Here is a 14281-nt window from a genome sequence, read left to right as displayed (position 1 = left end):
AATGAATATTTGAAAACACAATGACCAATTTAAGTGTGATATTTACCTAATATTAACCCCAGAAGCATGATTTCAACATCAGGACAACTATATTAGTGGGTCACAACTACAAATTTTGAAATGTTAACAGAACATCGAGTATTAACTTTGTAAGCTGCAAACACTAATATATATCTTCTTACAAAATTGAACAGAGCAACTACTTTACAATTTTTAATGGAACATATTTGCCTCTACTATCCTATCGTAGGCTAATCACATTTGGACAATGCCCAACACTTTAGAGAGATACAAATAAAGAGTTACAGATGATACAGAATCACCTGTCAAGTGTAGTAGCTATTAGTGGTTCATGTCTAACAACTGCTTACTAAGTGATATGGTATAGGTAGGAGAAGTCACAGATTATATGCTTTCTTCTGCATGCTAGTCTGGTCTCTTTCTTTGCATTCTAATTGATGAAAAAACAAACTTTGTATATTTAATTCTCAGTAGTAATAAATCACTTGTAATATATAGAGCTGATCAAGGTATACCTACTGCTTGTAATATCATCGTGAGAACTGAGCTCATTTGAGTCCAGTCTCCCCATTTGAGCCACTACTAAGGTTCGTAAAATCTATTGATTTTGTCCTCTGAGGCAGAATCTTTGCTTCATTTGTACGTACCCCAACACCTCTCGTTGATAGGCACGTTATTTCATAAACTTAGTAAATGAGACTCAATTTATCATTAAGAAAGAAAAAAGGCACCTGAGAAGCTAATATATTCACAAAAGGCGTTAGCTGGATTCTGCACTCATAACTAAGAGCTCATGCCCTTACTTCGAACCAAAGTATCTTAAATCTGGCCGTTTTTCTAACAGTCTTGATGATCTTTTTGCTCATTAAATGGTCTGGGAGCTGCCGTATGGAATCAGAGGAGGCAGATGGGAAAGAAATAAAATTATTAGTTCCATAATTTGAAAATTTGTGTTACAAGTTAATTCAGAAAACTTGCCTTATATGTCTATGTATGTATATGTCTCTGTGTTCACATGAGTTTTCTTTTACATGGTTTTACATGCTACTCTAGGTAAAAAACCTATATTTTAGTTACATTTCTAAACAATGAAAATAAATGTATTAATTCAAGACAGAAACAGTACAACTAGAATCACTTAAAAATCCTCCAATTTGTTAATATACTCACTGCCTCACATATGATAGTGAATGCTGAAGCAAAAGTACCAATGCTAGAGTAAAAACTGAGGCAATAAAGTCTTCCTTTCCAGGCGATAATGTTACAACCGTGCAACAGTGGTACATCAGTACAACAGTGGTACATCAAAACAAGGCATATACCTTGAAAACCTAAAAGAATGATAGAATCAATATGCTGATTCATGAAAGGCTGTACAAGTTGTTTCCTTTTAAAGGTACTTTCTTCAATATTGTAGCACCCTTTCAGCTGAGGATTTTAATTTAAAACTTGTGAAAATACAACAGTAAACTGCAATAATAATGTCCTTGGGTTGCCATCTGCCATTGTAATTCTGGTCATCCAAACAGATTCACAATGGTGTCACACTACTTAGATGTAATTACCTTTATAATGCTAGAATAAATGAGAGAAATAATTTTTATAATGCTTATTAACCTGAAGTGTCTAAACTCACAGTGTAGGAACCTGAAATAATGCAAATCAAACACACTGTAATAAACATGAAATGCATGGTACTTATGGGGAAGTGTAGGTAGACACCTATATGGCCATGCTTAGGGTGAAACATGGTACCCTTAAGGAGAAAGCACATGCAGAGACTGGATTTATAAACTAAAAATCAGAATAAGTCTTTGAAACATTAAAAAAAAATACAAAATCCGACCACTCACTCCTAGCCTATTTTGTTAGAGCTGTTACATAGGATTCTAGATCTAGTTTTTGCCTTAAGACAACAGAGAGCCCAGCTAGCATTCGACTAGACACAGAGAAAGATTAAAATACATTGACAAGCTATTACAAATTAGAATAGTACCCTCAAAACCTGACTCGTTTATAAAACTTATTACATTTACACTTCACAACAAACTTATGAAGTTGATATAATTACCCCCATTCACTGTATGAGACAGATCGAATATCCTACCCAGGAATTTGAGTCAACATTCACACTCTTTCAATTACAACATAGAGTCTGAAGAAGAACAAGTTTTTTTCTTTTAAAAATGAGATTTCCAGAGCCATCCTTTCAACACAGGCCTCTGTTTAGAAAATATTCTCTCAAGAAAATATTTCTTGTAATTAAGTTTTTAATCATCTTAATGGCTGACATTACCAATTTTACTGATACAATGAACAGGCTAGGCCTTGAGAGAGACCTGATAAAAGTAAATCAAAGGAGGTTCACATTTTGGAAAAAAAGGAAACACGTCTTCCACGTTAAAAGTAATTTTAGAAGACTTCAGAGTTATTGCCTTAGATCAGGATTTAGCAAATTTTTACTGCAAAGGTCCAGATATTAAATGCTTCAGTTTTGCGGGTTACAGGGTCTCTGTTTCCACTAATCAATGCTGCCACTGTAGCATGAAAGCAGCCATAAGCAACAATTAGATGAATGAACAGGTCTGTGTTCCAATAAAAGTTTGTTTATGGACACTGAAATTTGCATTTCATAGTTTTTACATCTTGAACTATTTTTCATTTGATTTTTTTCAACTATATAAATATGTAAAAAGCATTCTTAGCTTGAGGGCTGTACAAAAATAAGTAGCATGCTGGATTTGACCTATGGGCTGCAGTTTGCTGACACTTACCTTAGATAACCCTGATCTTAGAAATTATTGTGTGAAAATAATACATGTTTGGAAAAAAATAAAAATAACATAAAAGAGGAAACTATTCCTTTTAAAGGGTTAATATTAATGTAGAGACCCAAAAATCTTTATGAAGTAAATGATAATTTTGCACAACAGAATCCATGTTTGTGAGAAGTTTTGGCAAATAGTTCAATATTTTCCATGAGGCATTATCCTTGAAAATATGTTTAAGAATTTTTAACTAGCTCAGAATAGCATTGCTGAAGTCTTTCCACTGTCCATGGGGATTGATATATGTCTTTCGGGTCTAAATATCTGTATCAGTTACCACCTTCCCTCATGGTGTAATTCAATATTTCATTTGAGTTTACAAATTCTAATAATTTTTGTGGCCTGGTTACTAAAAAAAAATTGCTTTTAACACTAACCATTGGTTACAAAGACTCAAAACTACATACACAAAAATAAGACAAAATCTCAAACAAACTCGTTAGTCTAGACAATCAAAAATCTAGTTTCTGGTTTTAATGGATTTTTTTTTCCTTCATCACTTTAATAGAAAGCGTGTGTGTGTGTGTGTGTGTGTGTGTGCATGTGCATGTGCGTGTGCTACATAGACTCCATATTCTCATAACAGATGGAACCAGCCACTTTGAACTTCAAGAGGCTGGAACTTGGTTGACTTTGTGGAGGAGTGGCTTTATTGGATTTTTCGTTTCTCCTGGGTTCCAATAAAACTAGCATCTATTGCCTTTCGGTGAAGGTAGAAAATCCATGTATTTATGCTGGACTGCATAAAAACGTTTTAGGTTAGACTTTTATTATTGATTCTGGTCGCAAGATTTAAACTAAGAATTGTATCTCTTATTCCTAAGTTGCAGCTAAATTCCATCTCTGATATGTTTTTGAGCTGTATGACCATAGGCAAGACTCTTAACTTATAAGCCTCAGATGATTTAACTATAAATGAGCTGACATGAGCAAGATCATGAAGGGCTTTATGTGCTAAAGAACTAGTTTGGATTTGAGCGAAATGATGAAGCCCTGAACTAAGGCAGTCAAATTAAAAACGAAAAGACTCCAAATTTCTGAGAAGGAGGGAACTTAGCATAGAAGTTAAGAACAATGGCTGGGCTGAAAAGCTACCTCTGTTTGTGAACAATGGAAAGCACTAGTAGAGCCCACATAACCACTAACTTTCACTTTATTCATTTGTATAATGGAGATAACAGTACTTACCTCACAAGGCTGCTATGAGCACTTAATGAACTCCTGAAAATAAAATACCTATAACAGGCACTGGTATGTCTTCATAAAATGCTGGCTCTTTTATTGGAGAGTTGGCCAGAGGCATGCATGATCTCTTATCTCTCCAAAGAGAAATTTATGAGTTTTTAAAAATCAACCTCATTGGATATTTAAATAATGACATGTTGGTGGCAAAGCTATGGACTCAACCTGCTCCGTGATTTGATCTTTTCTAATCAAGACCGATCTATCACCAGAGGGCAGACAGCAGAAGAAAGAACTACAATCCTACAGCCAGTGGAACAAAAGCCACATTCACAGAAAGACAGACAAGATGAAAAGGCACAAAGCTATGTACCAGATGAAGGAACAAGATAAAACCACAGAAAAACAACTAAATGAAGTGGAGATACACAACCATCCAGAAAAAGAATTCAGAATAATGATAGTGAAGATGATCCAGGACCTCAGAAAAAGAATGGAGGCAAAGATCGAGAAGATGCAAGAAATGTTTAACAAAGACCTAGAAGAATTAAAGAACAAACAAACAGACATGAACAATACTATAACTGAAATGAAAACTACACTAGAAGGAATCAATAGCAGAATAACTGAGGCAGAAGAATGGATAAGTGACCTGGAGGACAGAATGGTGGAATTCACTACTGCAGAATAGAATAAAGAAAAATGAATGAAAAGAAATGAAGGCAGCCTAAGAGACGTCTGGGACAACATTAAACACAACAACATTCACATTGTAGGGGTCCCAGAAGGAGAAGAGAGAGAGAAAGGACCAGAGAAAATACTTGAAGAGATTACAGTCGAAAACTTCCCTAACATGGGAAAGGAAATAGCCACCCAAGTCCAGGAAACACAGAGAGTCCCATACAGGATAAACCCAAGGAGAAACATGCCGAGACACATAGTAATCAAATGGGCAAAAAATAAAGAGAAAGAAAAATTATTGAAAGCAGCAAGGGGAAAACGACAAATAACATACAAGGGAACTCCCATAAGGTTAAAAGCTGATTTCTCAGCAGAAACTCTACAAGCCAGAAGGAAGTGTCATGATATACTTAAAGTGATGAAAGGGAAGAACCTACAACCAAGGTGACTCTACCCGGCAAGGATCTCATTCAGATTCGATGGAGAAATCAAAAGCTTTACAGACAAGCAAAAGCTAAGAGAATTCAGCACCACCAAACCAGCACTACAGCAAATGCTAAAGGAACTTCTCTAAGTGGGAAACACAAGAGAAGAAAAGATGCATAAAATATATATGCACCCAACATAGGAGTACCTCAATACATAAGGCAACCGGTAACAGCTATAAAAGAGGAAATCGACAGGAACACAATAATAGTGGGGGACTTTAACACCTCACCTACACCAATGGACAGATCATCCAAAATGAAAATTAATAAGGAAACACAAGCTTTAAATGACACAATAGACCAGATAGATTCAATTGATATTTATAGGACATTCCACCCCAAAAAAAGAAGATTACACTTTCTTCTCAAGTGTGCACAGAACATTCTCTAGGATAGATCACATCTTGGGTCACAAATCAAGCCTCACTAAATTTAAGAAAACTGAAATCATATCAACCATCTTTTCTGACCACAATGCTAAGAGATTAGAAATCAATTACAGGGAAAAAAACGTAAAAAACACAAACAAATGGATGCTAAACAATACATTACTAAATAACCAAGAGATCACTGAAGAAATCAAAGAGGAAATCAAAAATACCTAGAGACAAATGACAATGAAAACATGATGATCCAAAACCTATGGGATGCAGCAAAAGAAATTCTAAGAGGGAATTTTATAGCAATACAAGCCTACCTCAAGAAACAAGAAAAATCTCAAATAAACAATCTAACCTTACACCTGAAGGAACTAGAGAAAGAAGAACAAACAAAACCCAAAGTTAGCAGAAGGAAAGAAATCATAAAGATCAGAGCAGAAATAAATGAAATAGAAACAAAGAAAACAATAGCAAAGATCAATACAACTAAAAGCTGGTTCTCTGAGAAGATAAAATTGATAAAACATTAGCCAGACTCATCAAGAAAAAGAGGGAGAGGACTCATATCAATAAAATTAGAAATGAAAAAGAAGTTACAACAGACACCGCAGAAATACAAAGCATCCTAAGAGACTACTACAAGCAACTCTATGCCAATAAAATGGACAACCTAGAATAAATGGACAAATTCTTTTTGTGTGTGTGTGTTACGCAGGTCTCTCACTGTTGTGGCCTCTCCTGTTGCAGAGCACAGGCTCTGGACGCGCAGGCTCAGTGGCCATGACTCACGGGCCTATCCGCTCTGTGGCATGTGGGATCTTCCTGGACAGGGACACGAACCCATGTTCCCTGCATCAGCAGGTGGACTCTCAACCACTGCGCCACCAGGGAAGCCCTGGACAAATTCTTAGAAAGGTATAACTTCCAAGACTGAACCAGGAAGAAATAGAAAATATGAACAGACTAATCACAAGTAATGAAATTGAAACTGTGATTAAAAATGTTCCAACAAACAAAAGTCCAGGACCAGATGGCTTCACAGGTGAATTCTATCAAACATTTAGAGAAGAATTAACACCCATCCTTCTCAAACTCTTCCAAAAAGTTGCAGAGCAAGGAACACTCCCAAACTCATTCTATGAGGCCACCATCACCCTGATACCAAAATCAGAGAAAGATACTACAAAAAAAGAAAATTACAGACCAATATCACCGATGAATATAGATGCAAAAAACCTCAACAAAATACTAGCAAACAGAATCCAACAACACATTAAAAGGATCATATACCATGATCAGGTGGGATTTATTCCAGGGATGCAAGGATTCTTCAATATACCCAAATCAATGAATGTGATACACCATATTAACAAATTGAAGAAGAAAAACAATATGATCATCTCAATAGATGCAGAAAAAGCTTTTGACAAAATTCAACACCCATTTATGATAAAAACTCTTCAGAAAGTGGGCACTGGGGAACCTACCTCAACATAATAAAGGACATATACGACAAACCACAGCAAACATCATTGTCAATGGTGAAAAACTGAAAGCATTTCCTCTAAGATCAGGAACAAGACGAGGATGTCCACTCTCACCACTATTATTCAACATAGTTTTGGAGGTCCTAGCCATGGCAATCAGAGAAGAAAAAGAAATAAAAGGAATACAAATCGGAAAAGAAGAAGTAAAACTGTCACTGTTTGCAGATGACATGATCCTATACATAGAGAATCCTAAAAATGCCACCAGAAAACTACTAGAGCTAATCAATGCATTTGGTAAAGTTGCAGGATACAAAATTAATGCACAGAAATCTCTTGCATTCCTATACACTAATGATGAAAATTCTGTTAGATAAATTAAGGAAACACTCCGAATTTACCATTGCAACAAAAAGAATAAAATACCTAGGAATACACCTACTTGGGGAGACAAAAGACCTGTGTGCAGGAAACTATAAGACACTGATGAAAGAAATTAAAGATGATACCAACAGATGGAGAGATATACCATGTTCTTGGATTGGAAGAATCAATATTGTGAAAATGACTATACTACCCAAAGCAATCTACAGATTCAATGCAATCCCTATCATATTACCAATGGCATTTTTTACAGAACTAGAACAAAAAATCTTAAAATCTTTATGGAGACACAAAAGACCCCAAATAGCCAAAGCAGTCTTGAGCGGAAAAAAATGGAGCTAGAGGAGTCAGACTCCCTGACTTCAGACTATACTACAAAGTTACAGTCATCAAGACAATATGGTACTGGCATAAAAACAGAAACATAGATTAATGGAACAAGATAGAAAGCCCAGAGATAAACCCACACACCTATGGTCAACTAATCTATGACAAAGGAGGCAAGGATATACAATGGAGAAAAGACAGTCTCTTCAATAAGTGGTGCTGGGAAAACTGGACAGCTACATGTAAAAGAATGAAATTAGAACACTCCCTAACACCATACACAAAAATAAACTCAAAATGGATTCGAGACCTAAATGTAAGACTGGACACTATAAAACTCTTAGAGGAAAACATAGGAAGAACACTTTTTGACATAAATCACAGCAAGATCTTTTTTGATCCATCTCCTAGAGTAATGGAAATAAAAATAAACAAATGGGACCTAATGAAACTTCAAAGCTTTTGCACAGCAAAGGAAACCATAAACAAGACGAAAAGACAACCCTCTGAATGGGAGAACATATTTGCAAATGAATCAACAGACAAAGGATTAATCTCCAAAATATATGAACAGTTCATGCAGCTGAACATTAAAGAAACAAACAACCCAATCCAAAAATGGGCAGAAGACGTAAATAGACATTTCTCCAAAGAAGACATACAGATGGCCAAGAGGCACATGAAAAGCTGCTCAACATCACGAATTATTAGAGAAATGCAAATCAAAACTACAATGAGGTATCACCTCACTCCAGTTAGAATGGGCATCATCAGAAAATCTACAAACAACAAATGCTGGAGAGGGTGTGCAGAAAACGGAACCCTTTTGCACTGTTGGTGGGAATGTAAATTGATACAGCCACTATGGAGAACAGTATGGAGGTTCCTTAAAAAACTAAAAGTACAATTACCATATGACCCAGCAATCCCACTACTAGGCATATACCCAGAGAAAACCATAATTCAAAAAGACACATGCACCCCAGTGTTCATTGCAGCACTATTTACAATAGCCAGGTCATGGAAGCAACCTAAATGCCCACCGACAGATGAATGGATAAAGAAGAAGTGGTACATATATACAATGGAATATTACTCAGCCATAAAAAGGAACAAAATTGAGTCATTTGTTGAGACGTGGATGGATCTAGAGACTGTCATGCAGAGTGAAGTAAGTCAGAAAGAGAAAAGCAAATATCATATATTAACGCATGTATGCGGAACCGAGAAAAATGGTACAGGTGAACCAGTTTGCAGGGCAGAAGTTGAGACACAGATGTAGAGAACAAACATATGGACACCAAGGGGGGAAAGTCGTGAGGGGTTGGGGATGGTGGTGTGATGAATTGGGCAATTGGGATTGACATGTATACACTGATGTGTATAAAATTGATGACTAATAAGAACCTGCTGTATAAAAAAATAAATTAAATAAAATTAAAAATATTTTAAAAATTAAAAAAATTAAAAATAAATAAATAAAAAGAAGAAGCAGACTCACAGATAAAAAGAACAAACTAGTGCTTACCACTTGTGGGGGTGGGCATATAGGGGTGGGGGGAAAAGGGTTATCATGGGTTTATATGAAGTCACGTGTGTGAAACTTTTGGAAATTGTAAAGCACTATAAAGATTTTAAAATTTTTCATTCAATACAAAATTATATATATAGCAATAACTGATCCATCAAGAGGTTTTCTAAGAAAGCAGTTTGAGAATACAAAAACAAAGAAAAACAAGAAAATTGTAACTTATTTATAGAATGTGGTTTTCCAGGATATATAAGGGGAAAATCTTAATTGCTAGGAATAAGGACAACGTGTACAATGTGATCTCTGTTGCAGAAAAGGGACAGAAAGCTAAGCAGCCCAATGAGAAGTGGATAGTTACTCAAAATAATTCTTATCCTTCATTTATTTGAGTTGTATCACAATATGTGCCTATAATTCAAATGCACATCTTTACTATTCACTTTTTCTTGCAACTTCTTCATAAAACAACAAAGTAGAATGAGCAACTAAGATAATTTTTAATTTATCTGCCACAGAATGTAAACCATCCCCGATTTCTCTGTGTGTGTGTGTGTGTGTGATTCTGGTAAATTGTTAGATGCATTTAAAACAGTTCATTTACATATAGTTGTTTTACTTGTGCATATGATTTTTCTCTAATGATATTATAGTCTTGGAAAACAATCAAATGTCTTTTGCAGCTCCCCTAACACTGAGAGTAGCACTGCGCATTGTTCAGGTGTTAACATTTCTCCTCCAATGAGTGAAGCATTTGTTTATCACATTGTTATTTAGTAAAGCATCCTTACTCAATTACAATATACATTTATAGAAAGCACTGTGATCTGACAAATATCTTAAGAAAAGAAAATCTATCAAAGCCAATCTGAGCCTTTGAGATTTGGCAAAGTAGCTGAGATTAACATCTCTGGAGTGCTCTAAGAGTCTGCTTGATGTTATTCAGAACACAGAAACCACCTAGTCACTGCCTAATGGGATTTGTGTCTACATTAAGAGAAAGTAAATAAAATATCACAAGAAACCTCCGCTGATTTATCTGATAGTCATTATCATCTCATCATACGTTTCTGAAAGAGGAAACAGAAAAGGCCAGAAGGAGTAATAACTAATTACATCAGATCTGACTTCTCCTAAAGTGCTTGGGGTCCTCCCAAGCACGAGTGGGTCTGAGTCACTTGTAATTCTGTGACAAACTAAATACACTGTCTCAAATGCCTGCTATTTTTATTCAACCCCCAAGACAGCCATTTTCCTACCCCTAACATGTGGTCTTAACTGAACTGTGGTTTACTGTGAAATGTTCTGCTAATGGAGGCTCAATTTTTATCTACTTGCCAGTCCAGTGGTGGGAGGCATGTCCTTTCTCTGCACCATGAGGCTTCCAAAACACTACCTTTCTACTTTCCTTTCTCCTGCCATTCACTGAACTTCTAGTGTCTCACTTGTGGTATCATCAGTCACTAGAGACTTTGACATCTGATTTATGGTCCTTTCTAATCCAAGTTCTAAAATTGCCCTGGATGTCTCCAGTACCCCTCTGAATGTTTAATTTGTTTGCTTTCTCATCTCTTAGACCATTGATTCCTTCTTTTCCCACTTGATCGTTCCATGACTCCCAAGATACCAATTTTTGCTCATCACTGGTACCTCTCCTACTTGTTCCTAAGAATCCTAAGATTCCCTAGGCTTCCTTGTTGTCTGTCCTTTTCAAGGTCTGGTTGTTTAGGACTTCCTGTGATTCTCTGAGCATACTTCCAATAAAGGCAACCCTCACCCATCACACCAGCCACCTTTATGCTTATGTTAATCTCCTTCGATTTCAGGTGGCTTATACCAAAAGAGACTTAGCAGATATCCCACACTTACACATGAGCTAAGCTGTAACACAGCAGCTACCTGAGGCAGTAGTGTCAGGGACTCATCCTGCACACACACTGGTCATTCCCTGGTCTTCAGTCAGTCATCTACCAGGTGGTCCTCAAGAGTGCTAACTCATTCATTCTCTTTAGCCCATAAGACATGTGATGAAACCATCACTCTAATCAAGATTAACAAATAAAAACCAGTTTAATAATTCCATCAGTTTAGTCCTCTCTACCCCCTGCCACCACAACCCTAAAGAATCTGTTCACACACCCAAAATTCAGTAACCATGGCTGATGCTACTATCCTAACAGTTTTCCTGAACAATAATATTGGAGCTACTTTCTTTCTATTTTTCTCCCAGATTTAACATGTAGAAATAGTCTATCAATTTTTTAAAAAAAAATAATATGAACCTTCCTTTTCTCTCACAGATTTCCTAGCTGAGGATGGGTTTATTTTCTGATGGAACACAATTCATTGCTCTCAGCATACTGGAATTAATCATAACATACCAGTGTATTTTTCTCTATACATCTATAGTTTAGTAATAAATAACAGAAATGACATAGAAAAAGGAGTCATAGCCTAATTTATTCCTTATGAATCCATCTTTAAAAAAACAAAACTAAGGACTAACCTATTGCCACAATAACATAAATCAATTTGAAATAGTACCCCTTTTTGCTTGATAGTTGCAGGAAAACTCATACTACTAAGTGGTAAAAAAATAAACAAGTAACTCATCTAATATTAATCTTAAGTACCAACGAGCTCACTCAGACACAAGCACACTAAAAAACAAAACAAAACAAAGCAAAGCAAAATCTGCCCTCAGTTAACAGGAACCAAATCCTTTCATTTGCTCAGGTGAAAATCCTTGGCATCATCCTGCCTCTGTTTTTCCTACCCCATCTCTCCTCCAAACTATGAACAGATGATGTTGGCAATACCTCCAAAGACATCTAGAATCTTAACACTTCTCACCCCTCTCTGTGCTACTACCCTTCCCCAATCTACTATCTTGTCTCACTTGGATTATCACAGTGGTCTCTTACGTGGTCACCTACCACCTCCACGCAGAAGTCAGAATGATCCTATTAATATATAGGTCAGATCTGTCATGTGTCTCCTCAAAACTTTCTAGTGCTTTCCTTTCTTCTATGCATGCACAGTAAAAGGTCAAATTCTTCAATGACCTTAAACACCCTATGATATCTGGCCTCCTATCTCTGACCCTATTTCTACCTATTTTTTCTCACACTCACTTCTTTTCCATTTCCTCAAGAGTTATTGATCTTCCTTGATCACCAGGGGCAAACTTCTGCCTCAGGACCTTTGCACTTGCTGTTTCTTCTGCCTGAAATGCTCTTTCTTAGATATCCATAGAACTTGCTTCCTCGTGTACTTCAAAGTCTGTCTTTAAATATTTGCATATTGAAGGCTTCCATGACTAATCTATTTTGAAAATACTGTACCCAGCTCTCCTACATCCCCTGCTACTCTCTATACTCCTTATTCCACCTCCATGCTTTATTTTCCTCCAAAGCACTTCTCATCTATAACAAACTTAATTTGTTATGTAGTTATTATGTTAGATTCTTGTTGACATTCCTTAACTAAAACATAGGGTTCACACAGGTAGGATACATTGTTTGTTATGTTTATTGATTTACCCGACCCCTAGAATGATGCTTGCAGTTTAATAGGTTCTCACTTAATATTTATTGATCGAGTGTCTGAATTCATTTATTAATTCATCTATTGCAAGAAAAGAGAATAGAGTCGATGAATGTAAAAGTGTCAGTATAACTAAGCAATCATTGAGGTTGGAACTAGGCTACACAAGTATACTGAAATAAATACTAGGAAATTATAACAGTAAATAGTTTCATAGTTCTTTATCATTTATAAAACACTTCTGCATACACAAACTCTCTCTCTCCTTAACAAGACCATGTGAGTGAGGAGGTAGTGTTATTCATTTTACAGGTAAGTAACAGCCTCAGAGATCTTAGCAACTTACTAGAGACCACACAGATTTGAAGAAGCAGGCCACTGTGAGTGCTTGAACAGTGCTATCTCCAGAAGACTACATTTCACTAGCTCTTCCAAGGGAACTCTCTAGACCTTCAAACCACCTCCCCAATTCAGATTATTTTGGATAGGATGTTTAAAAAATGCTCTGTTCCCTTTTACTGTGAAAATTGGGCATCAGAAGCACCAGGATAAGTATGACAATTGAATTAACTCTCCATCTTCTTACTTCAGAGTTTGGGATACAAAAGGCATGCTTTAAACTCTGTCCTCCTTTCTTAGATTATCTCATTCTATCCTGTTTCCTTAGCTGAAGTGGAATAGCTTTTCACCTACTGGTGTTGCATTACCTTCAGTACTTAAATTTCATTTTCATTGAAAATGAAACCCTGTTTAATGAATATTTATGAGTATGTCCCTGCAGTGTTCATTCAATGTGTAGACTTCCCTTCACAGCAGGCTGCAGTTTTACATTTTGCTTTTTATTGCTAAAATGTTAGCCACACAAATCGATATTGCTTAGGAAATATGAAAATAACAGTTCCTCTTCTAACTGGAACATTTCCGCCAGTCACTTGGTGCAACACTGATGGTGATAAAAAAATAATAAATAATAAATAATAATAATTAGAATAATCGGCCCCAACCCCAGGGTAATATGCAATTTACATTTTTGATAGATGACATTAAAGTATAAGTCTCCCAGTAGGTGCAGAGTTTCCTAGCTAAAACATTCATCATTTCTAAAAGCACCACGTGCAGATGCCGGGATACATATTCTCGTCTTGCCATGAATAACATCTACTAGTTCTTTCACTATCAGGTGTCATCAGGAGGAGTTCTAGGGAGGAATTAATTTGAAAGAGCTTATTGGATAGACATACACTTTAATAAAGAGATTTGTTCCTCCCAGAAAAGATTTGGGAAAATTTAAGTTGCTCTTTTTTTCTTCTTTTTTTGTAAATGACAGTGATTACCTATAAAATATTCCATTATAACTACAGAATCAAAAGTCACATAATTCCCATCCATTCAGCAAAAAGCTAACAAATTAAAAGTGGGTGGTCTGACA

The 14281-nt window shown here is 36.1% G+C and overlaps 1 protein-coding gene across 4 annotated transcripts in view; it reads right to left on the bottom strand.

Annotated features, from left to right (window-relative positions):
• Positions 1 to 14281, bottom strand: part of NLGN1 (neuroligin 1) — a 725888-nt gene that overhangs the window by 358523 nt on the left and 353084 nt on the right. The window lies entirely within an intron of this gene.

Source organism: Tursiops truncatus, chromosome 4, assembly GCF_011762595.2.
Source record: "Tursiops truncatus isolate mTurTru1 chromosome 4, mTurTru1.mat.Y, whole genome shotgun sequence".
NCBI classification, from domain to species: domain Eukaryota; kingdom Metazoa; phylum Chordata; class Mammalia; order Artiodactyla; family Delphinidae; genus Tursiops; species Tursiops truncatus.
Note: the sequence above shows the minus strand (reverse complement) of the source record. Positions and strands in the feature narration are given on the sequence as shown.